The sequence below is a fragment of the Octopus bimaculoides genome, chromosome 1 (genome assembly GCF_046866305.1).
Source record: "Octopus bimaculoides isolate indiv1 chromosome 1, ASM4686630v1, whole genome shotgun sequence".
In the NCBI taxonomy this organism is placed as follows: domain Eukaryota; kingdom Metazoa; phylum Mollusca; class Cephalopoda; order Octopoda; family Octopodidae; genus Octopus; species Octopus bimaculoides.
In genome coordinates, this window is record NC_142928.1 from 179527306 (window position 1) to 179554619 (window position 27314).

The following is a 27314-nucleotide window of genomic DNA, read 5'->3' on the forward strand; positions in this document are numbered from 1 at the left end:
TCAGCTAGGTGAATTAAGATGAAGTATAATAGTGTTCTGTCTCGAAACACAACACAATGCCTACTACAGTAAGGTTTTAACCGTTTTGTTACTGTATTTATTGACAACTGGCAGAAATTCTTTTTGAACCATCGTGATCAATCAGCTAGGTGAATTAAGATGAAGTATAATAGTGTTCTGTCTCGAAACACAACACAATGCCTACTACAGTAAGGTTTTAACCCTTTTGTTACTGTATTTATTTCGAGATGCTCTGTGTTTCTTTCAATTATTTTAAATATAACACAGAATTTAATAAAATAACTTAGTTATCATTAAGCTAGTGTTAACATAAATTTTGACTAAGGTTTGGTGGGAGATTTTAATTCAGAACTTTTGAAAACAAAACATTTGTACTACAGAGCTAGAGCCAGTTTCAGCCGGGTTGGTAACAAACTTGTGACTGAGAAGCAGGCATATCACTCATCCACCTTGCCTCTTAGCTGGCTTTGACAAAACATCATGAATACATTGTTGAAGACCTGTACAGATATCTAATACAATAGATTTGACTTAAGTCGTGTCAAACCTCACTGCAAATAATCCAAATCGGATATTTCCTTGGATGCTCATATGAACTCAATATGAATTCATCATAAAGAGCAGGCCTTTTATAATTGATTCTGTGTTTCTTGGGTCTTATATTCAGTTCATTACCAGCTGTCAAATGAAGTTGTTAAACCACATCTCTTTTTCTCGTTATACTCCATATGACAACTGAATTGTTCTAATAGAGGGTCACCTTAAACTATGAAGGAAAGACAGAAAAAAAAAATACCCCACTCAATCAACCCAATATAATATCATCACAAATTCTGAACTATTTATAATAAAGTAGATATTTCTTGTTACTTTTACAAAATATTCAGTAACTTTAATTCACTGGAAAACTTTTCTAACATTATATTCAAGCAGCTGAATTTAGAGACACACCATTATTTTTGAACCTATAACTCAACTTTACTTATGATTTGCACAAAAACAAAACTGAAGGTATTGTTGAGCAGAATATTACTTTGGCTCAAACATGTAGAGTATACACAGATAAAGCTTTGGGATTTAAGTGACTTGAAGAAATTCTACAAGTTTCAACTCGAAATCATTTTATTATGAAGCAAGAGTTACTACTATTCTCATAAGGATGCACAAACTAAGAAAATATATACCTCTTGTATTAGTTATTAAACAAGGATACTAATCTTATATTTTTATTCAGGCAGAATGGATTAATAAATATATAATGATTGGGAACTGTCATTGTATATGATATATATATATAACAATATCAATTGTATTTTTAAAAATTACTTTGAAATAATGAGAAAATGAAATCTGTTATAAGCTTGTCCCTTTAATACTTCCGGACTTTCTCATTCCTCCCCTCACATTCAGATAGTCATAATTTGAAATGGCCCTCCCACATATGCCTGATCCACTTAATGACCTGCAATATATGAAAATAAATCAATAAGCTTTAGGTTTCTTACAACTTGTTCCTCATATGGAGTACTTTCTAAACAGCACAAGTTTCACAGCAAACTTACAAAATAAACTTTAGCTCAAATGTTCACAACAAATTTTTCAGATAACTGTCATTCTACAATTCTCTAAACTACTACAGAAATTTGATACATACAGATTTCATTCATAAAATATAAAAACAGCACATTTTAGAATATATGAGAAGTACTGACCCTAATAAAGGTGTTAAACCCAAAGCTTATCACTGCTATTAGTTTTTGCTTTAATGAGCTTAATTAGCTAGATGCAAGCAATGATAAAATCCGATTTGTGTGTGTGTGTGTGTGTAAGAATGTGTAAATCAGGACTTAAAGCTGTTGTTGACATTTGGAGAGAAATTGAAGACAATATTTTTACCAGGGATTTTAAGGTTTAAACCCAATGTGATTCTGACTATGTTGGAGTAACTCTAGGTTCAGAAAACGACAGTTCAGTGAACTATTGCTAAACAGAAGATAACTTAGTTTGTTTTTAAATCTTGTGTCCAAGAAGTATATTATACAAAACATGTATGAACCAGACATGAAGGGCACATTAAAATATGTTCGGTTAATTCGAGTTCGAAAAATTGGAAGTTAATGCAACTATATGTTATAGAAAGACCAGAGGTTGATTGTGGCCTGTCTTGAAAAGCAAAATCTGGTATTGTAAGGGTAAGGAGCAGAGTGGCTATATCATGAAGATGGGCCAAAGATAAAAGGTTTTCAGTAGGGAGGGTCTATTATTAGTAAAGAGGTATTTTTTCGTTATCTTAATGTAAACAAAAATTACTCAAAGAAAGAATAAAAGAAACTAATTTGATAATGGCCAAATAAATATAAACTGTATCGGGTTTCAAATCTACAAAATTCTGGCTAATGGAATTTAACCGAAGTATGTAACTCGAAAGCAAAATAACTACAAAACTATGTACATAACCGCCAGTTTATTTAAGGATTAACTAGAAATAACCAGGAAGTAAATGGTGTAAACCTTAAGAAAACTTAGTCAAGCCGAAAACGCTAAGAGCAAAAGTGGCAAGTGAAGGGAGGTTACTAGGCAAAACTATGTAAGTTATGCTTGAGTAAAAAGGAAAAACCGGTGTTTTCAATGAACTGACATGCTCTAAAATTATTGAATATGTTAGACTAAGCTATCTTTACATGAAGACTTTTTAAAAACTTTCTTTTTAGCACATTCTAGTTTTTATTATTAAGGAAAAGTATCGGGTTAAACATCGGTTAACTCAACATACAAATGATTTCCGATTGATAAACAGCTAAGTCAATTAATTTTCAAGCATGAATTCAAATTCAGAGCAGTTCCTATTCCCAAGAAAGAACAGGAAATCTCACACTACATATATTTCTGATACATCTATTCTCTACCTGTTTTACTTCTGACAAATGATTTTTTTTTCATGTCCTCTGAACAGGCAACCAGTACAAATGGACCGCCAAACGAAACCTGCTGTATTCTATAGGATTCTTCTATTGAAACATCTAACCAATTTCATTATTCTGATTCCAAAGAGACAAACCTTACACAAGCATGTGTAAATGTGTCTGCATGAATCACCTCCTACTCAATCCTCTACATATTTTTACAATAAGGATGTAAATGTGACTAATGAAAAACTGTAACCAATTGAATCATATTTTTATATAGAAATCTAAAACAAACAAAATTTAAAAGAATGTTACACAAGTAATATGGGTGGTAAAATAGGATGAGGTATCCAAAAGATGTTTCGATATTCCGTAAATCAGAGTAAATAACGACTAATAATGAAACTTTTTGCATAAGCCCGTTATACACAATGTAATTTGAACAACACAATACGAGTAGAGTGAGAAAAGAAGACATGTTTGGTGTGTTGTAATAATCTAAACACTGGTCAAATACTCTATTTACTAGTATCTTGTTAACATTCATTTTTTAGATTAAGAAGCATGCTTTTCAGAAACCAGGAACAACCTAAAACTATTGTTAACTTTTCAAACAAGACAAACATAAGAGCTATTTAATAATGTTATGGCGCATAAAGAAATCGTTGTACAAGTCGTAGTTAGACTTTTTTTCTTTAAAAAATACAAAACAAAATTTACTTGATAATAAAATAGTGTACAACGATAGTGCTAATTTCAGATAGGTTTGCTTAATCGTATATAGACAAATAAGCCAAATAAGTTTTCCATTAAAAATGATATTCTATCTCCCACTCTTTTATGTGTATATATATGTGTATATATATATGTATATATATATATATATATATATACACACACAAACACGCGCGCGCAATATATATATATATATATATACTAGATTGAAAATATTCACAAAAAATACGAACTGCATCTACTATTAAAAACGACATATTTAATAATGAGAAAATATAAACTAATGAAATAATAATATATTAAAGAAGAAATGCGTAAACAATGAATGGCTCCAAATATTTCCGTGAAACAATTGATCGGTACCTTGGTATACTGTAACAGCTACTCTAAATATAATTTACCTGAGAATATTGTTTGAATAGATATTTTCCCTTTAAAATGAGGGAAAACATCGCTAAAAATCTTACAATATTAATTTGAATTATCAAATTTTCAAGAGTGAGTAAACAATGGATTGAAAGACAGAAAGAACAAAAGGAAAACGAATAAAGGAGTAACGGAGAAACAAGTTGGAACAACTAAAGAAAAACAGCCGTTATGTTCGGAATATTTGTGAATAAAAGTGAAAATATGACGACTGAAGAGATAATAGGCAAATTAATAAGTTTTTGCATTCAATTTATTCGATGACACGAAGATAGTATAAGAAAAGAATGAATGTTGGTTGTAAACAATGAATAAATAAGAATCACACTTCTCCATTCTATAAATTTTAACAATAAAAAGTTGTCAATGAACAAATTAAAAAATAACAGATGACAAAAGATGTATTATTCAATGAACGGTATTAAAGTGATGCAGACAATAGAACGAGGTTGATTTTTATTGCTTGTTAGTTTTGTTGTTGACGCTTGTTTTTTGTTTTTTTTGTTTGTTTGTTTTTTTGACAAATGGAATCATCAAATGAAACCTTTATTATATTAAATGAAGCAGTCTAAATACTTTAAAACTAGTACCATGAAAACAAACGTTCTTAAAAAGTTAAATGGGCTGGCTAATTTCATAGAAATGTGTAACATCTGACATAGGCTAAGCAAATTAGACAAGAGGGGGGAAATAATGTGATAAGACAGCTACAGTAGATAAAAATAATCAGCTATGTTCAGGGTTGACAACTAGTTTCTAGGTCAAATAAAAAGAAGTACGAAGAAAAATAGTTTTAATGGGGAAAAACAATCGAAATGCAAAATAGAAAAATACATAAACAGTTTATAACAATATCTTCGATGTTGGAGAGAAATATTGAGGACGTCTACAAGAAAACAGTAAATAACAATAAATAAATAAGGGGTATTCTAAAAGTGAGCGGAAGACGAATAGATCCATTAATCTAAATTAGTGAAGAGCGACGATTTGGAAATAAGATCGGATAAAATAAATATAAATTACTTAGCAATTAATAGCGTAAATATTAGTTGAGAAACTATCACAGATGCAAATGTTTAACACCCAGACACAAAATAAAACGAGTGAAATCATTGAAAACAATAACAAATGAAACTGGAAAAAATTAGCATCTAAGATTTCTCAATTTATAGAAATGTTTATAGAGTATATATGAGTACATATATATAACTTCTAGTTATCCCATCAAGTTTGTTGAGCTAATTACAATGTTGATTTGAGAAAATAAAAGAATTTAAATGGAACCAGAAAAAAAAAGAGAAAGAAAATACACAAGGAGTCCAATAAAAGAAAACAAATAAAGAATTGTGGGAAAAGGAGGCTTGGTGAAAAGTAAATAAAAAAGGGGAAATGATGAAAAGAAAGGCTCCATGACACGCAGGCGCAGAACACGGTTTCGAAGAAGCACATGTTTTCTGGCCAAGGAGGGGACGGAAGAGTCGTAACATCAGAAATCGATTAAGACTAACAAATATAAAATTCTGTGGATGAATAAATTTCAATGTAGAAGGAAATAGGAACAAACTAAGCTTTAACCAGAAAGAAATAAAAGCGATATTTTGTATGATTTCAACGGAAGAATAGTTGAAACAAAACCTGATAAGCATTTTCCCCAACTTCACACGATCCCGCTTATTCTAATATTTACATGACGAATACATATTATAAATTACATTTATTGCAATCTATATGCCTAAAAGTTATAAAGTTTAACAACTACAGATGAAAACATTAAATAAGGAAGAAAACTTTTACGGCAGCAGCTGTAACTTCGAATGCGACCTAACAAATGTATGTATGTATATATATATATATATATATATATATATACACACATGCCCCTTTGCTGTAAGATCATTAACCGGTATTCAGTGATCAGATAACGTGTTAAGAAAGGAAACATTAGGAAACCGATTTTAAACAAATGTGTAACTAATAGTGAAAAAAAAAAAGTCCTTACCACGTCGAAATCTTCATGATTGAAATTTGTTGTGAAGATCCCACCGTAAAATGTCTGTTGTTAGCTGAGTATTTTAAAGTTTCTTTTCTTTCCAAAAATCTTAAATATTAATCCGTTCTGTTGCTTGTTTGGGAAATAACATGCAAACACTGCTGTGTTGTATTAACCTTTTCAGGAGTGTTAAGATTATAAATACATGTAATAATAGATATACACGAGTTTGTTATATGTACATATAATAAATATTGATATGTGTGTTTATGAAAATATGTGAGCTATAATATATATAGGCTGTTTTGTCTATAGAAATATATATAAATACTTGATGTTGTTTCAAATAATTTTTTATAAATAAATATCAAAATATGTATATATAAGAGAGAGAGAGAGAGAGGGTGATAAAAAAAATATATATGAATATATATGTGTGTATATCACAAACAACACATACACACACACACACACACACAGAGAAATTGTAATATGATTACTACTCCTACTACTACTGTTATTGAAAGTGTTGCTGCTGTGAGGAGTAGTACTTGCGTATTGTAGTGTGGAGGAAGGGAGGGAGGGAAAATGAGAAAGCGAAGAAGGGAGGGGAAGGAGAAAAGAAGGAATGAACGAACGAACTAAGAGGAGACAGAGGAGGCCTTAGCACCTTCGCAACAATGCTATACAGCTTTGTTAATGGCTGATGTACTTCTTGGGTCGTCGCAAAATGCCCTATTCAGCACTTCCTACACAATAGTCAGTCGGTGCTGATGAATATTAATCAGGGCTAGGGCTGTGGCCCGAGAATGAGGATATGATAACAAGACAACTATAGCAGCGAGACACAGAGAGAGAGAGAGAAAGAAAGGAAGAGAGGCGGCGAAGATAGAGAGGGGGGGAACGACGGCAACAACGGGAGGAGGAGGAGGACGACGATGAAAACGTTAGCAGCAGCAGCAGCGGTGGAAGTGCTACATTAGTATGACTGGATAACTAGATTGTTTCTCTCTGGTGGTTAGAAGAATTAAAGCAAATATTTGAATAGATTGTGATCTAAGTATGTTAAGAGAAAGAAAAGGCATAACAAAAAAAAAAAAAAAAAAGAAGACTACAATAAAGAGGAGAAAAATCAGGTAACAACTGCAGGTAAATGAGTAAATATAATGTCCCGAATATTAAACAATTAATGCAATGTCTGACAAAACAATTATAAAAATGGAAACAAAACAATAAAAATTATCTGCGGAAATATCTAGTTAGATGTAATTTTCAGTTTCTACAAAGGTCATGGATGAAAATTAAAAACAAAACAAAAAATAACTCAAGGAAAAAAATTAATAAAGTAAACAAAAACGGCGTAAACACGGGGAGAGTGTGTGGGGGTGGGGTTTGAACTTGGAGATGTTTGGAATTTTATTTTGAAAAGAAATAATGCCATTTGGAAAAGATAAGTGAAATAAATCAATGTTTGAATTAGGGAGTGGGAGAAACGAGCAGCAAATAAAATAGGCGGATGGTTGGAAAATACGAAGAAAGATTGCTGCTAGGGTAAATAAGTACTGTTTACAAACTAAGGACTATTTATAAGGTGAACGATTTTATAGAGCCAACGAGATAAGACAAGCCTAAACTTGTGGACAATTTTAACGTCTTGTCAGTTTTAATGGTAGAAAAAGGAAAGCCATTTTATACGTTGTTTTACGGGCTTTGCGCCATTAATACATATTGCTCTCTTTATTATTTTTTTTCGGTTTTAATATTTGAAATAAAAATAAACTTTAAAAACCTTAGAAGGTAGACGAGACATTTTTTTTTATTAGCAGTGTACGAGAAGAGGGAGTGTATGAATAGTTTTCTGATTTGGTGGGGAGGAAGAAAAGTATTAGTAGTTTTTATTAGTAAGAAACTAGTCAGCAAGTACTTTATGAATATTAATTTGATTCCCTCGCCCCCGTGTCCCTACCACTACCACCGCTACCATCTGTCTCGCCTCCTCCATTCTCGGTCGGTAAGCGCTGTTCAACATCTATCTTCAGTTTTAGCTTCTGTCCTGTCCCAGCAAAGCCCAGTGATCTGCATAGTGTAACAGAGACAATGTTCGAAGTGCAAATAAATAATGTGGATCGTTGGTTGGTAACTGTGGCCTGTTGCTCCCCCGAGGGAGAGGGAGGGAGAAGAAAGAGATCTGGCACCTCTCCACACACACACACACACAAACGTTGAGGAGAGAGGGAAGAGAAAGAACGAAATGTAGCGAGTGAAAGGGAGAAAAGGAGAGATAGAGCAATTAAAGAAATGTGGAGATAGTGATCAATGTTAACAACTCACTACATCGCTTCCTTCACCGATATCATCACCAACAATCAGCTAATAAGTTAATATTACTTATGTAACTGGCTTTCTTTTCTTTTATTACATGTTTCCTTTTCGCTGGTTTCTGCCTGAGAAAACAGCAGTTTATTTACATCTATTCCTGTTAGAAAGTCACCACAAATCAATAGAGAAGACGACTACCATAAGTTTCTGATGAATAACATGCATTAGATTAGCTAATTTTGACAGAATATAACAAAGCTGGCGACATGATGCGTTCGTGGGGGGAAAATAATTATCACGACAGGCATTTTTGATTTGAAAATTAAAAATGTTAGCTCTGCAAGCTTAGATAAACCCAACAACATATTAGTATGTCAAAGTAAACGTATGCATAAATACGAATATTTGTATTTGAATTTGTACATAGATATATAAGTGTTCACGCCTATCTGTGTGTGCACACGAGAAAGAGAGAAGAGATAAAATATTGCTCATTCAGGTGGACTTTGTGTACGTGTGTGCGCGGCCAGGTATAAAGCTACTCTCGAATGTGAGCTCTTAGAAATAAACATATATCTATATGTAAAGAGGAATGCGCTGTGTGCGTGTGTGTATACACACAACACACACGCACACACACAACAGCCCCGTTTTGCACCACACTGCTGTTTACATACATGTATTAGTGTGTGTGTATACGCACACACACACACAGAGTCGCGCGCAGACATAAATGTACTTATATCACGTATGTTAGACAAACACGCATCAGTGTCGTTCATCTATTTTTATGTTGTTTGTCATTGGACTACGGCCATGTTGGAGCACCGCCTTGAAGAATTTCGGTCGCACGAATCGACCCCAGTACATATTTTTTTCTAAGCCTAGGATTTACTCTGTCGGTCTCTTACGCCGAACCGCTACATTACGTAGACGCCACCAACTGCGGTTGCACAAACGGTGGTGGTGGTGGGGGGGGGGGGACAGACAAACACACACACACATACATGACAGACTTCTTTCAGTTTCCGTCCATCAAATCCACTCACAAGGTTTTGGTCAGCCCGAGGCTGTACTTCGCAGTGGGAGTGAACCCGGAACTATGTGGTTGCGAAGCAAATTTCTTACCACACAGCCTGCACCTGCCTATATGTGTGTGTGTGTTTAATAAAAAATATTTGGATCTCGGTCAAAATTTTTGACCAAGAGTGTTCAGTCGTTAGATCAACTGAACTATCAGGCTCGTTCAGTTAGTGTATAAGTGGTTGAGTATTCCACAAACAAGTGTAACTCTTAATGTAATTCTCAAACCGAATTAGCATGACGCGGGCTTCCATACAGTTTCCATTAGGCCATTACCACTCGTGACACTTGCCCATGATGTGACACTGCAGAATCGAAACTGAGTCCATGGTATTGTGAAATGAACTTAAGCATGCGGCCATATATATATACATATATATATATACACACACACACAGTATATATATATATATATATATATATATGCGCGAGTAAGCGCGCGCAGACGAATTGTGTGTGCGTGTGTATAACGTGCTAAACGCACGTAAGCATGTACGATAAAACTGCGCACGCGCGCTTCACATATTTAAATATAAAATGACTAATAGATTTGGTATAAAATTTATCAAAACGGATGTTGACTATTTTAGGCTGGGTGTCTGTCTGATTATCTGACGGCAGCGGCAACAGAAGTAGTTGTAGAGAATGAGAAAAACCTGGTAGTCTTTCTATAATGTTTAGTGGAGTAATTAGAGACGGCAAACATTAACAAATGCTATATAACATGCATAATATTTTATAAGCGACGGAAACACAGGCTTCACCGAATTGATTTTCCTCTTACCGCTTGGCTATTTAGCAATCAACGATCACAATAACTTTAGAAGAACATCAATTAACATTTAAAAGTACAGTTATAAATTAAATTGGTCTATATTGTTTAAGGAGGGAACTGATATTTTTTTCAGTCACGTCTTGACAATCTGTGTTTTTTAACTGAATAGTGAAATTAACGATCGATTACATAATCTGTTTGTTTGTTTTTTTTCTTTTTACATGTCGAATACTAGCGATGATGACTATATAAGATCCCGTATGAAGGTGGATGGGGTTGAAACTTATTTTATCGACCCTCCCGAAACGTAAAATGCGAAGTTGACACGATCTGAACTCAGACCATAAAGAGATATAATAAATAACCTGTCATTTTATTTGGTACCCTATTGAATACAGCTAGAGAAATGATTTTTAAGAAGACCACAAATCTGAAGAAAGAAATATAGATTTAATTTGATTGGTACTTATTTCTTCAACTTCAAAAGAATGAAAGAAACAGTCGATCCTCTACGAGATCGGAACTAATAACATAAAGCTCATTTGATCGTTTCTATCAGGAATTTGGCCAGATGTGGGTAGTTGACTGTATCGATTCCGGTACTTTGGGAAGCAAAGCTGACCTTGGCAGGGTTTGAAATCTGAACGTAATGACCCGAAACATACCTCAAATAATCTTCTCTGACGCTACCTTTTTTAATAATGGTTTCAAATTTCGGTACAAGCCAGCAAGTTTGCGGGGAGTGGCTAAGTCGATTTTTTTCGACCATATCAACCTCGAAAGGATGAAAGGTAAAGTCGATCCTAGCGGAATTTGGACTCAGAAGGTTAAAACCGGACGAAATGATGATAAACAATTCGCCTGGCGTGCTCGCTGCCTTCACATTTCTTAATAATAATTATCTTTAACTTAGGTACAAGGCTCGGCAATTTTGAGGGGAGGGGAAATAGTTGATACCATCGACCGCAGTACTTGACTGGTACTTGTAACAATCTCAGAGGAATGAAAAGAAAAGTTGAGCCCCAACAGGATTTGAACTCAGAACATAAAGAGCTGGAAGAAATACCAAAAGGCATTTTCCCAATGTTCTGAAAGATTCTTCCAGTTCACACCCTAATAATAATAATAATGATAATAAGTAAGTAATTCTAATTTAGGCGTAAGGCCAGGAACTTTGGACGAGGAGGCTAGTCAATTACATCAACCCCAGTGCTCAACTGGTACTTATTTTATCAACCCTGAAAGGATGACAGGGCAAAGCTGATCGCATAAGAATTTGAACTCAGAACGTAAAGATGGATGAAATGCAGTGAAGAATGCTAATAATTCTGCAAGTTCACCAACTTAGTAGTAGTAGTTTCAAATTTTGGTACAAGGCCAGCAATTTCAGGGGTTGGGTAAGTCAGTTACCTCAACCCCAAAAGGGTGCAAGGCAAATTTGAACTCAGAAAATAAAGATGAAAGAAAAACTGGTAAGCATTTTGGTGGTTTCAAATTTTGGTACAAGACCGGCAAGGGGGTAAGTTGATTACATCAACCCCAGTGCTCAACTGGTACTTATTTTATTGACCCCATCCCCAAAAGGATGAAAGCCAAAGTCAGCCACAACAGAATTCAAACTCAGAACAAAAAAGACAAAATGTGCTAATGGTTCTGCCAGCTCACAAGCTTATAATAATAATAATTCTTTCTTTTGTCTTTTATTTGTTTCAGTCATTTTGACTGCGGCCATGCTGGAGCACTGCCTTTAGTCAAGCAAATCGAACCCAGGACTTATTCGTTGTAAGCCTAGTACTTATTCTATTAGTCTCTTTTGCCAAACCGCTAAGTTACGGGGACGTAAACACACCAGCATCGATATCAAGCGATGTTGGTACGGACACACACATATATGACAGGCTTCTTTCAGTTTCCGTCTACCAAATCCACTCACAAGGCTTTGGTCGGCCCGAGGCTATAGTAGAAGACACTTGCCCAAGGTGCCATGCAGTGGGACTGAACCTGGCACCATGTGGTTGGTTAGCAAGTTACTTACCACACAGCCACTATAATAATAATAATCCTTTCAAGCTAGTTGATTACATCAAATCCAGTACTTGGCTGGTACTTTTTATTTTATTGACCCCAAAAGGATGAAAGGCAAAATTGACTTCAATGGCATTAGAGCTCAGAATATAAAGCTAGAAGTGCAGCTAAACATTTTGTTTGGCATGCTAATGATTCTGCCAGCTAGCCACCTTAATAATAATAATAATGGTTTCAAATACTGGCACAAGGCCAGCATGTTCGGGGGAGGGGGCAAGTTGATTACATCGACTTCAGCACTCAACTGGTACTTATCTTAACGACCCCGAAAGGCAAAGTCAACCTTAGCAGAATTTGAACTCAGAATGTAAGGACAGATGAAATGCCGCTAAGTACTTTGTGTGACATTCTAACAATTCTGCCAGCTTGCTACCTTAACAACAAAACAATGATGATGATGGGTGGTGGTGGTGGTGATGATCCTTTTGACTATAGGCACAAGGCCCTAAATTTTGGAGGTGGGGACTAGTTGATTACATTGACACCAGTGCTCAACCGGTACTTATTCTAACAACCCCAAAAGGATGAAAGTCTGAGCTGAACTCAGAATGTGAAAACAGACAAAATGCTCCCAGACATTTAGTCCAGTGTGTTGTTGTTGATGATGATGATAATAATAATAATAATAATCTTTTCCACAATAGGCACAAGGCCTGAAATTTGTGGGGAAGGGGTAAGTTGATCACATCAACCCCAGTACTTGACTGGTACTTAATTTATCGACCTTGAAAGGATGAAAGGCAAAGTCAACCTTGATGGAATTTGAACTCAGAACATAAAGACGAGCAAAATACCCCTAAGCATTTTGCCTGGCATGCTAACGATTCTGCCAACTCACCACCTTAATAATAATAATAATAATAATAATAATAATAATAATAATAATAATAATAGTTTTCTACATAAAAATGGACATTTGGTTTTTAGAAGTACAAAATAGTTGTGACATGCATTCTTTAGGCAAATGCCAATGGAGACAGAAAGGTGAGGATTTCAAGGTTTATGCTGTTCAAGTGAATCACACCTATACAACACTAGTATTTATTTCAGTAAAGATACAAGGATTGATAGTAAAAACGGTATGAAAGATAAAGTCAAGCTCAAAAACTGCAAGACAAGTCCATAGACCAGCACATAGCAATCAACTTATAAGAGAAAATTATAGTCAACTGAATTGCATATTACTTATATTTTATCAAAGCCAAACAGAAGAAATGTAGAATCAACTCATAGGGAATTGGAACTTGGGATCAGAGGATGAAACTAAATAATTAGCAATTCATTTAGCCCAATGTTCTAGTCTCATCAATTGTTTTCTTCACAAGCATAGAGCTCTTTAGGTTTTAGATGTTATTCAAAACATTACCATTAACTCCTCCAGGTTCATAAAAAAATATGAGCTCAACACAGCTTGCTAAAGAAATACGCTTCAGTTATATATTATCTTATCCCACTCACAGCAGCCAAGAGTGGCATGACTCACACTGTGAAGTATGTCTCTCGTTGGCTGTCTTTATCAGGGACACAGCACAGTGCTGTGCTGCAATATGAACTGTTGACTCTGTGGCCAATAGACCGGTACACTAATGACTAATCAATCAACTAAGTCTTTTCCCCCTAATTAAAACTCAATGTTGAAAGTAACTATCATTAAAAGTTACATTGACATTCAAGGTCGGGAAGAGTTACAGTCACTGACTGAGACTTCTCTCACGGTTATTAGTTATAGATGTGAGCAGTTATGGATTACGTTTCAGTCATTAATGGTTGGCAGAGAAGTCATCAAGGGTCACAGTCATTGGATATTGAGGTCACTTATGATTACCAACAACAATCATTTCAGTGTAGTTGCTCTTAATGTTGATAATGATATGATCAGTGAAGGCTAATGTTTATATCTGTTAAGAGTTATTAGGAAAGATGAGTGTTCTATATCTTTGGATTACAAGTTATTGGCAAAGCCATATAAAGCTGGATATATAAAACTATTTATGGGACACATATATGCATAATATCACTGATTGTGATGACATATTTCAGAGAAGCTTCAGTCTGCATATGAGTTAGTATTGCAAAGGCCATGACAGAAGCTGTTGCACTATCAATTCACTGTCACTAATTCTATTATCACTGTACCAAATTGAACTCGGTATCAACAAATTGCAAAATAATTTTATGTTTAGAAAGTACTACGGCATATAGAATATATTATGCATGCTAAAGCTATCAGAAAGGGAATAAATATCATAATTTCCTGTTTTCCTTCTTGTTGCAGCTCATCAAAACAAATCTATATTGTCTGGACAGCAAAAGTGGTAACAGCCAAAGAACGGAAGTGAGATAAAGGCGAATCAATTCCCCTGCATGGCTTTTGGTTTCTACTTGGAACAGCTTCTCTACATTTGCCTTGCTTACGAAATACATGAATGTCACAACACATTCCTTCCTCCACTTATACTAACAAATATTCTATTGAACAAGGATATAAATGTAATGAGCATGACAGGTATGTTGAATCCCAAATGACCTGATTTGGACTTGGGATAATTAGTTGAATCTTAGTATATATGACACAATGTTTGAGGGGGTAAAATGTAGAACACCTGTAAATCAATAATTTCAATGTAATTTAATAATTACCTTGATTATAACTGAAGAAATACACACAGACATTCACATATCAATATTAATCTCAAAAGCATAACACTTTGTTGTTGCTATAGTTTCAATATCGTTTGCTTAGTCACAACTCTTTTAAAATGTTACACTTGGTCCTACCTGTATGCATATGCTCTACTACATAGCGTGGATAATCTGCAACTTCAGAAATAATAACTGTATTGTTATGCAGGCACAAAACTTGCAATTTTCAAGGAATTGGAAATAGACAGAAGTGTTAATTATCTCCAACTAGATGAAGTGAAATAGATGCAGATGGCAACTGAAATACAGTGCTGATAATACATTATCTCTCAACCTTCTCCTCTAAGGAAGCACTCCAATGCATACCTTAAAAAGAAATTTGATTGAAAAAATTTAGATCTATACAGAAATAAAACACCCTGGAGATTTTATACACATGCGCACACACACAGGCACGCGCACACGTGGTGGGGGCCCCACATATAAATGTGAATAACTGTGAGACAATGGGCATGCCTCTGCAAGGTTGCTTGGCTGATTAGAAATAACAACAAGACCTCCCTTGAAATCATACCCTACTACCTTAAAGAAAGGATGGAATATTGGATAATATACCACTAGATACACTATGTCTGAATAAAATACTGGATGGTCATGGCTAGAATGCTGTACTTCGTCTGAAACAATCTGAAGCTAAACAACAGACAGCTACTTTTTATACATCAACTACTAAGAATTTACAGCAATGTAAAAAGATTATTCACTTAATTAGGGGGTGGTGCAGAGATTGCTATTATTCTAAGAGTTATCTTCCTTGACATAAAATAACTAGCACTATATACTATATCTGCTGAATAAAAAGAAGAAAAAAACATTAGTCTGTAGGTTAGAGATTTAATATAACTGCTGAAAGCATCCAGTGTTGTTTAAAATGTCTAATAGATAAGAAGAAGCTAAATCTAGTTTCCATGGATATGGTGTGAATAAAAGTATCGTTTTGCCATTATAGAAAGCATATGTGTATAAAAGCAAGTTGTATCATGTATGAAGGCTAGAGGTAATGAAATAACAATGATCTAATGGATGTGCAATAGATAGAGTTTAAAGATGAGCTAAAATGGTAGAATGAATGTGATGAGAAGAGCACTGAAAATTATATGGAAAGAATAAAGAATATAATGGTAAAGGTGACATCTGAGGAGATGGCTGGTTGAAAAATGAGTAACTTTTAAAGAGAAACCATTTAACAGAATTGTTAAGCACCCATTAAATAGACAAACCAATCCAAAAATGTAGATCTAATGGGGGAAAATGGATAAGAATAAATAATTTGCTCTCTACACAATTTGCAGGGCGATAAGCTAACTTTAATTTTCATAAACATCATTTCCCCTTCTCTGTCATTGTGTGTGTGTGTGTATATATATATATATATATATACATACACATACACACACACACACACATATATATATATAATACACACACACGAACGCACACATGCATTTCAGACATTGCCTCTCTGAATGTAAAACTTAAGCCAAGAGCTTTTTACATCCCAAATTTCATCCAAAATTTAATATTAAATTGAAAGTCAGGTAGTGGCTATTATGATATTAATGGAAATATTTACCCCTCAAAGACAGATATTATTTATGTGTGAGATTCACTTAGAGTGTTCAATAAATTTGTTTATAATAGAAACTCAAAACTCAGTTTTGTAATGAATTAACATATAATGTAAACAATAAGACACATGCAAATGTATGTGTGTGTGTAAAATGAACTGGTGAGGGTTGTTGGAGCAGTGGGCTGAATGTCTCTTGATCTGCACTCAGTTCAAATCCAGTCAACTTTGCCTTTCATCCTCGTGAGGTCAATAAAAAAGTATCAAGTAAGGCCAGTAGATTGGCAAAACTATTAGGAGGTCAGGCAATATGCCTGTTCCGGCCATTTGTGTTCTAATAGCAACCCTACAATGGCAGTGTTACTAAGGGATATCAGCTCTCAAGACAGTTGTCTTTGTCTTGGTTAAACATCCAAGTCGTGGAGTAGGGGAGGCTTGTATATATGGAAAACTGCAGGTCTTCCTCCCAAAAAATCGTGCCCTGACCTGTGCATACATGGCCAGTCAAGATTGGTCATGCATCTGCATGTGTGTGTGCACACACATATGGTTGGGAAGCAAGCTTCTTAATCACACGGCCATACCAACCTGTATGTATATATACACATAACATAGCTGTGTAGTTAAGAAGCTTATTTCCTAACCACTTGGTTCCAGGTTCAGTCCACTGTGTGGCACCTTGGGCAAGTGTCTTCTTCTATAGCCTAGGGCCAATAGAAGTCGTATGAGATGATTTGGTAGACAGAAGCTCAAAGAAGCCCTTGTGTTTGTGTGTGTGAGAGAGAGAGAGAGAGAGAGTTGGTGTCTCCCTGTCTTGATATCGCATGATTGATTATGTGAGTGTCACTATCATAGGAATAGTGTCCTCCGTTTTCACACTTCTATGAGAACATGTGCAGTCATGAGTTGGCAGTAGGAAGGGCATGCAGTCATAGAAAATCTGCCTGGACAAATTCCATCCAACTTATGGAAGTATGGAAAAGTGGATGTCAAAACGGTGATGATGATGATGATGATGTGTGCATGGGTGTGTGCACATGCAACAGCCATCACTTACATGTACCATGCTTTTGCTAATTGTTTTAGGTGACAATGTAGTCACAAGCAGATATAAACACCCTCCTCACCCCCACCACATGTGACCAAGTCAAACATCAAAAAAGTGGCAGCTGAAGGGAGACTGGGATGCAACAAGCAGTCTTCTGATACTTGTTTTACAGCTGAGTGGACTGAAGCAACATGAAACAAAGTGTTAGTCCAGGGATCAAACCCACAACCTTGTTTGTGATCATGATCCCAACACTCTAGATATTAAGTCATGCAACCTCTCTCTCTCTCTCTCTCTCTCTCTCTCTCTCTCTCTCTCTCTCTCTCTCTCTCTCTCTCTCTTTCTCTCTCTCTCACACACACACACTCTTTTATTAGTTTCAGTCACTGGGCTGTGATGATGCTAGGGTAAAACTCATCAGAGGTTTTAGCCAATCATGTTGATTCCAGTACTTTTTATATAAAGCGGCTAAGATAAATTTTTTTTAAAACTTAACCCTCCCCCCTTTGTTTTTATATTATTATACTGCCAGTGAGTGTCAAATACATGAGCACACACTGTTGCTAACACTGCCATTCACCAGCATCAATGATATTGTCTGCTATTTCCATGCAAGCAGAGGGTTCAATAAGATTTACTAAGGCAATATTCTATGGTTGGATACCCTACCTGTTGCCAACTCTTACCTGTCTTTATTTTAATTTTTTTTTTAGTAAAGTGTTTATATTCCACTGGTCATTAATACACTAAAATTAAAGAAATCACGAAGCAATAGGTCATATTGTTTATGGGAGACACAAATATAACAACAACACTATCACCTAAGTAGTGTCCAAGTGAAGACACTCAGAAATAAAATCTCATGCACATAAATACATGTGTGCACACATGCACAAACATATAGATATTTACATACACACACACATGTACATATTTACACACACACACACACACACACACACACACACACAGGCGGCGAGCTGGCAGAAACGTTAGCACGCCGGGCGAAATGCTTAACGGTATTTCGTCTGCCGCTACGTTCTGAGTTCAAATTCCGCCGAGGTCGACTTTACCTTTCATCCTTTCAGGGTCGATTAAATAAGTACCAGTTACGCACTGGGGTCGGTATTATCGACTTAATCCGTTTGTCTCCTCTGTGTGTAGCCCTTTGTGGGTAGTAAAGAAATAACACAGTGCATGTATGTATGCATTTATTTTTTTTATTCATGTATGTGTGCACACACATGCATACATACATATATATATATATATATATAGATATGCATACCAGCCATCACTCACATGTAGCATGTGTTTACTAATTGTTTTAGGTGCCCATTTTGCTCTCTTCAACCTTGCACTTGAGACCCACCAATCATCTGGTACTTGTTTTTCAGTGTGTGTGTGTGTGTTTATCTAGCTATCTAATATGCATTAGACAGAAAGACAGATGTGTGTATATATGTGCATGCATGTGCAGGAGAGAAAGAGAGACCATGTAAATATATCTGCATGTGTGGGGGGGGTAATGCACACACACATGCAAGTAAACACACCATACACATGAAGACAGATAGCTAGATATGTATAGATGTACATGTCTATTTACCCTCTTCCCTTCAGTCTCTGTCTCCCACTATTTATACACACGTGCAAATATGTATATACACACTCACACACATACATGTGTGTCTATGTATATATATATAAATACACACACACGCGCACGCACACATACACATATATCTAGATGTTCGTGCGCGTATAGCATGTGTACACATACACACACACACAATGTACACACACACACACAAATTTGAGTTTGTGTGTCCACCTTTTATTCAGAAACTACCATATATATTAATATTTGCCATCTCACAGGGGAGTTTTATATGATATTTATTTGTATATATAAAGCAGTAAAGTAACGTGTTTGATTCTCAATTTTTAAATTTTTGCATTTCTATCAGAAAATCCCAAAATGTTCTATTCCACTTATCTCCCTTCTTCTACTCTCTTTCACTTCAATGAATTCATTGTTTATTTTTCATTACTGATCAAAAAATATTTTTTACTTAAATGCAAACCAGGTCTTAAAAGAAAATTTTTGGTAGCTGTTGATTTGTTGAGTGTTAAATAAGATTTCAGAAATGTATGTTCAAGGTTATACAGCTTTTACCGTATCAATTTTTATCTTTCATTTGTTTGAGTTATTGGGCAGTGGCCATACTGGAGCATCACGTTAATGAGTTTTAGTCAAACAAATCAACCCCAGCACTTTTCTTTTTTAATCCTAGTACTTATTCTATTAGTCTCTTTTGCTGAACTGCAAAGTTACGGGGATATAAATGAACCAACACCAGTTGTCAAGTGGTAGTGGGGGAACAAATGCACACACACACACACACGCTCGCACGCGTGATAGGTTTCTTTCAGTTTCTGTCAACCAAATCCGCTCACAAGTCTTTGACTGGCCTGAGGCTCTAGTAGAAGACACTTGCGTAAGGTGCCATGCAGAGGGACTAATCCTGGAACCATGTTGCTGGGGAGCAAACTTCTTAACAAAGAATCATGATTGTGCCTACAGAAATATACTGATGAAGGATTAATATAATATTGGACTCAAATTACCTAGCTGGGCATATTTATAAAGATTTAGCCATCAGTATAATACATCTATTGCTACCTCTGAGAAAGTATCTTCTACTCTAGCCCGTGTGTGTGTACGTGTGCATGTGCGCACATGTGTGGGAGCAAGTAAGAGCGTGTGTGCAAGCAAATGCATCTGTGCTATGCTTGTCTCTCACTACTACTTGGCAAACATTGTGAATTTGTTTATGTCCCTGTAACTTAGCAGTTTAGCAAAAGGGACTGATAGAATAAGTTATAAACTTAAAAAGATAAGTATTGGGGTTGATTTGTTTGACTAAGCCCTTAAACGTGGTGCCCCTAGCATGACCGCAGCCCAAGTAAAAGATAACATACTGAATCACATAAACAGTTCATCGTAGTAATATTATTGGATGAACTGAAGGTGGCAAGCTGCCAGAATCATTGGCATGCCAGGCAAAATGCTTAGCAGCATTTCGTCCATCTTCATGTACAGGGTTCAAATTCCACCAAGGTCAATTTTGCCTTTCATCCTTCTGGGTTCATAAAATAAGTACCAGTTGAGAACTGAGGTTGATGCAATCAACTTAACTCCTCTCCCTTAATTGCTGGTCCAGTGGCAAAATTCGAAACCAATACTATCAGGCGACTTCTAAAATATTTTGCAGTGGACTTCATCTTAGATATGCATCCATATGTGTGTGTGTGTACAAATAAATACACACAAACAAAAGTTTGATATTCAATATTCACTAAATTCAATAAACAATAAGGACATGAACTATTTATTAAATCATTGTTTGGAAAATGTTAAACGTACAGTTAATGGCTGTGAAATGCATGAATAAAATCTGAGCTAGAGCATTAAACAAACAAGATCAGTGATCTTGTACTCTATAGTGATAAGTGATCTTGTACTCTATAGGATAAGTTCTGATTAGATTTTGGAAATTAAAAAATACTGTTCATAATTTTCTAGAAAAGAAAAAGGAATTACTTGTAGAAAGAACCTTTTATGAGGCATCAATAAACTATTTGATTTAGCATTTTTTTGCTAGTGTAACCCCGTAGTTTGAATGATCTAAATATGAAAGTGTAGAGCAAGAAAAGGAAGGTTTCCTAGTTTAGTAAATGGCATCAGTAAATTCAAGATGAAATTAAAACTCTTCCTCTTTCAACTAGAAAATTAGGATTAGAACAAGTTTCTGCACTTTAAAAAGTAAAGTGAAAATATCAAGGATGATGGCAATTTTACAAATTATGTTGTAAAAATTATGTGATTTAGCTATATATATAAGACTGCATTTATAAGCCCATTTTAACTTAATGAACAAATCATGGAAAAACCTAGCAATATGCAGATGGAACATATTGACTTTTCTCCAAAGCATAAAAGCTTGGCAAGATCAAAACAGACTCATTAAGTAATGTTTAGATTGTTTGTTTGTTTTGTTTTTTAATATTAAATCATTATATCATGTAAAAATACTAACTATAATTTATACAAGAATCGAATGTGAGCAAAAATCTTGTATGACACATTTGAACTCATGCATGAAAAGTTTGGTGCATGGTAGCCGATCTTGCTCTACATGATCTTTGACTTATTAGAAGTAGCAGTCAAATCACTCTCAAATCTCAACCTACTGTCTTGGAAAAAGGACACATTGAACAATATATTCCTAGATATACAAAATGATGTGATGATCACAGCTGGAATGCATTTGGACATCTGTCTGCTTGACCAGAGTAGAAATAGGAGTAAACAACAATATGGAATGCTATCTTAAATCCTGTAATGATTTTAGAATTGTATTTACTAATTCAGAGAATACCTTGTATTTCTAGGAAATTTATACAGTTTAGCTGGTATAGTTGATACTTTCAGACACTATAAAATTATCTCATTTACATGCAAAGGGAACTCTGTCTATTTTGAACATTATATTATGTGAGCAGATCTATTTAACACTTTTGCTGCCATACTTTTGTTGAAAATCACTGCCTTTGTACCAATTAATTTTGAAAATAGTGAAGAATTTAGTAAATTAATATCGTCTTAAGCTGATGCTTGGAGTATAATTTAACATAAAATTTTGATGGAAGACTTGAATTTAGATCACTTTAAAACAGGCACTTTATATCATAGAACCAAGGTTAATCTATCTATGTCTTGAAAATACATGCTCAAAAGATGATGAAGTGTCTCTAGAGTGTGAGAGGTGACACAGTTTATATATGAATGGCCTAACATTTAAACATGTATACATTTTTTTTCTTGTTTTGTGAATGGCTAAGTGATGCTTGTTGTCTAGACCTATAGTATTTCACTACCTAGGAATAAATGCATTTATAATGGAGTTGTTCATTTTTATGAATAGCAGGAACAATTAGAATAAATGGCATTCATTGTAAGCATTTTTACAAGCCTCTAATTGTAGTATCATTGTTACTTGTCATTAGAGGTATTTTAATAGGAAGCTTAGCAACAATTAACAACTGTCATTAGCAACAAATACCTCAAGCAGTTTAACAAGGATTTACCAAGAAGCAATGCTGTTAACTGTCTTCAGTGACAGATGTTGCCAACATTTTAATAGCAATCATTTAGTGGGAAAAGAAAAAAAAAAGGAAGAAAAAAAAACTGCTAGCTGCCATCAGCTAGAGATTTTTTTTGTTTACAGTTTATGGATTAACATCACCAATACATTTGATAATAATTAATAACAACATTTGAATTAGAACCAAGGTGAGAATACAGCAGTGTGGATTGACGTAATATTTAGGAAAGCTTTACATTCTGCCAACTTTGTAATGAAGTTTGTGTATTCTGCCATAACATAAAGTATAGTGAGAGTATTTAAAATTAAATTTCTTCCATAAAGTTTCTGGTGTTAGTTTAAAATTTCTTTTAGATTTTGTTTGTTTCCATAATAAACAATTAGTTTGAAATTGTAGGTTTCAATTTGATTCAGCCCATAATTAAGAGTCATTAATCCCTTCAACAAGATAAAACAGTTGAACCAATATAGAAGCATCCATGACCTGCTAGAATTGGCAGCCAAATCTCTTTCAAAGTTCATAATTGATCTCTAGGTTGTGCCTAGCCAGTCAGCTGATTACTACTATGATCAGAGCTAACTCGAAGTTTCTCAGTCACAACAAATTGTTTTACTTTCAATGTAATAAAACATGTCCAACATTATTACTTCTGCCTTAATGAACATACAATAAATTGTGTTATGTCACACAATAAATTGTTTCAAAAGTAGTTTAGTTTAACAGTTCATCATTTATATAAGTTACAATGATTGCAGCTGCTACCATTGATACCACTGTTGTACATACAACAGCTAGAAAGCTGTTGGAAAACAAAGTGTTATTTCAGGCTGATCAAACTACCTGTTGCACCTATTTTCTCACTCTTCTAGTTCATGTACTAAACAATATGTCCAGTTGTTTTCTTCATAAAATTGCACCAGTCTACAACCACTTACAGGCTTAGCTATTTTGTTTTTTTTTAAACAAACTACTAACTCTTCATTTTGGAATGAAAAAGAGAACGAGAGAGAGAGAGAGGTGGGGGGGTTGCCATGAAATTGTTGAGACAAACTATATTTGGTAAATGAAGAAATAGAGTGGAAAGACCAGGTTGCTAGTCAGTAGTTTGCTTACCAAACCAACTAGGCTATGAATGTTGAATAGACAGTTTTTGACATTTGATGACTAAAGTAAATGTCATTACAAACAGTTTAGTTAGAATTAAGACAAGAAAATAAAATAAAAAGATAAGAAATTTTTATTTTTCAACTATGATCAACTGATAAAACTGCAGGACCAAATGTTGCTGAAGTAAATATATGTTTCTAGCAAATGGTACAAGACCACAAAATTGGAAAGAAGGTACAGTCAATTAAATTGGCCTGACTTGTACTTTATTTTATCAAATGGGTTCCTAATGTAACTCTAACTTTATATTTGGCAAAGTGATTCTATTTCTAAAGGAGTGTATTTCTTTTTCATTGGTTTAAAATGGTATCTAAAGAAACGCTATAGTGATGGGAAAAAGTACTGCAAAATATCTTATGGCCATCTCGTAGTAATAAAAGTTGCAAAGTACAAATAAGATTTAGTTGCCAAATGATATTGGAAAAGTGGTAACCAAGCTTAGTGTTTAAGGGAAAAAAACTGTATGAACTCAGTATTACATATATAGAGCAACAAATGTATTGTGTTACCATTTATTCCAATAAACCATCACTTCACCAACAACTAACTATAGCATTCATATTACTCTGTCAAATGTAATGCTTATTTATTCACATTGTCATGAACTAATTTTGCATTATCTTGTATCTTTGAGGTTTCAATGATGTGATTGTTTATTTTTAGAATGACATTGTAGGGTAGGTATGAAAGGCTAGATCTGTCCAGTATTAACATAAAACCAGTAGAATATTCGGGCTGGATATAGCCAGCTTAAAAGCTAAAGGGTTAAATATTAAGGATTACAAGACTATTATAATTATGCAGTGAAGATAGTAATGCCATTGTAGTAAAAGTTCATAGAGGTTGGCAAAGGTTTAAAGAATTGAAGCTTTGATGATAATTAGTTACCCCTTCCCTCTCTCTCCATCCATTCGAAAAGCAGTGTTACAAATATGTGGAGCAGGGCTGTAAGAAGCAAGGTATAGAAGATATTTATTGCCTGAGTATATGTAAGTCATATGTTATTTATTAGATATGTCATAATTTAGATTTGATTTAATTAATTGCAAAGGTAACAATGGTTTGCAAGGAATTAAATCCACTAGATACACTTTAGACTCTACACAAAACACTTTGATCATTCTTCCAGCCTTAGAACTACATACATCACTCCAGGATTTCCATTGATGTCTATATGTCCCCTCCATCAAGCAAGCAGCAATAATTCATATTAAACATTAACCACACTAACTTCACCTAAATAAGATGGTTGCTCAGTGTAAGAGAGGCTAAAATGGTAATGGGAACTGTCATTCTGCTTCAGATTAACAAACAGCAAAAAGAAAGATTATTGACATAAATGCCTTACAAAATGAAATTAAAAGACAATTAGTGACTAAAGATATGTGCAAGGAGTGGGATCAAGAAGGTGGAGGCGAGGGTAATAATTTAAGAGAATCATAACTTCAATATAACACTAGCTACCATTCTTATAGTTAAATGATTGCTATAAATAACCTTGATTATACTTTCTGAAGTGACTCTTACAGAAGTGAAATTGCATCTAAGCCATAAAAGAGAGCAGAAAGGAAGTTAATCAAAGATGAGAAGACTGTCCTTGGTCTTCATACACACAGACATTACTCATCGTACAATATCACAGGCAAATTCAACTGTTTCAATAAAATGCTTTGAATGCTTTTTCCTTTTCAAACCATCTCATGAATCACTTCTGAGTCGTTAGTGTTAATAAATATGAAAATAAAAGATATTCAACTAATAAAATGATTTGCTACAAATTAACAAATAAATAAATAAATAAAACATTCAGGGGGAAAAAAAATTTAATTAAAAATAATAATAAAAAAAAATAGCAATTTAACTATATTTTAAAGAACTAGTAATTAGATTAGAATGTTGAAAATTGAGTCAGTAACTGGGATTTGAAGCTCATTGGCTAACAAATAGACAACTTGCAATTAAAATAATAAATTAGACAAAAAAGATTATATTTTAGAGATACTAAATGAGTTGCCTGTTGAAATTAGTTTTCTTTGGAGAATTCACACTTTGTACTCAATTTCCTAACTTTTGCTAAACATTATTACTAACTTCTAAAGCATGATATAAGATTATTATATCAAACCAATTTGATATAAAGCTTAATAATAAAAGCATATAATAACGCTGACTAATATGTAAATTAGTTAACAATCAATAGGATTGCCCAAGTAATCTCAGATGTCTTTTAAATATTACATCTCAAGACAAAAAAAAAAATAAAATAAAACAAAACAAAACAAAACACAGTGATGATTATTAAAAGAAAACCATTTGACAATTGTATTTTAAATAATCCTGCTTTTGAAATATTAATAAAATAACAAATTCATTCAACCAACTTGTAAAAACACTCGCACACACAAATATAAAAAATCTGGACACCACAAGCCACATCACAGAATATCCTTGAGAGTAGTTGTTCTATTCATCATCATCATCGTCGTCGTTTAACGTCCGCTTTCCATGCTAGCATGGGTTGGACGATTTGACTGAGGACTGGTGAAACCAGATGGCTACACCAGGCTCCAATCTGATTTGGCAGAGTTTCTACAGCTGGATGCCCTTCCTAACGCCAACCACTCGGAGAGTGTAGTGGGTGCTTTTACGTGTCACCCGCACGAAGGCCAGTCAGGCGGTACTGGCAACGGCCATGCTCAAATGGTGTTTTTTTACATGCCACCTGCACAGGAGCCAGTCCAGGGGCACTGGCAACAATCTCGCTCAATAAAAGGCAGAGAGAATTCTTTAATTGTTCTCTCATGGGACAACCTCTCCAGTGCTGTGTGTGTGGGGGTGGGGGAATGATAAAATGTATCTAAGGCATATATAATACCAAAGTTGGCCGCTTCTTTCTGTCGTCATGATGACCTATCCCAAAAGCCAACGAAAGAGCTTTGATATTGTCACTTGATCTGCTAGGAATAGCAGCCAAATCACACCCACTACATTAGAATATAAAGGAAACATTGAATAATGTAGATCTGGATGGCCTTAAAAAGAGAGAGAGAGAGGGAGAGGGAGAGAGAGAGAGAGAGAGAGAGAGAGAGAGAGAGAAGGAGAGAGAGAGAGAGAGAGAGAGAGAGAGAGAGAGGGAGAGAGAGAGAGAGAGAGAGAGAGTCATGAGGCCAAGTGGTTTGCTTCAGAATCACCTGGGTCTGGGTTTGAGCCTACTGCAGGCGACTTTGGGAAAGTGTCTTCTCCAGGGTGTGAAGTTGGGTAAATCAAAGACTTTGTAAAAGCCCATCAGAAGGACCATGCTCGAAATTTGAAGACTT

At 34.8% G+C, this 27314-nt stretch overlaps 1 protein-coding gene across 34 annotated transcripts in view; it reads right to left on the reverse strand.

Moving 5' to 3' along the window:
* The window catches only part of LOC106871676 (zinc finger MIZ domain-containing protein 1), a 459684-nt gene that overhangs the window by 99015 nt on the left and 333355 nt on the right, over positions 1-27314 (reverse strand). For 9 of the 34 annotated variants that reach the window (XM_014918273.3, XM_089363086.1, XM_014918271.3 and 6 more), the window contains exon 1: positions 6088-6606. The exons of the other annotated variants lie outside the window; for them this stretch is intronic. The gene's annotated coding sequence lies outside the window, so the exon portion shown is untranslated. Of the gene's footprint in view, positions 1-6087; positions 6607-27314 lie in introns of those variants that run through there. 34 annotated transcript variants of the gene reach the window in all.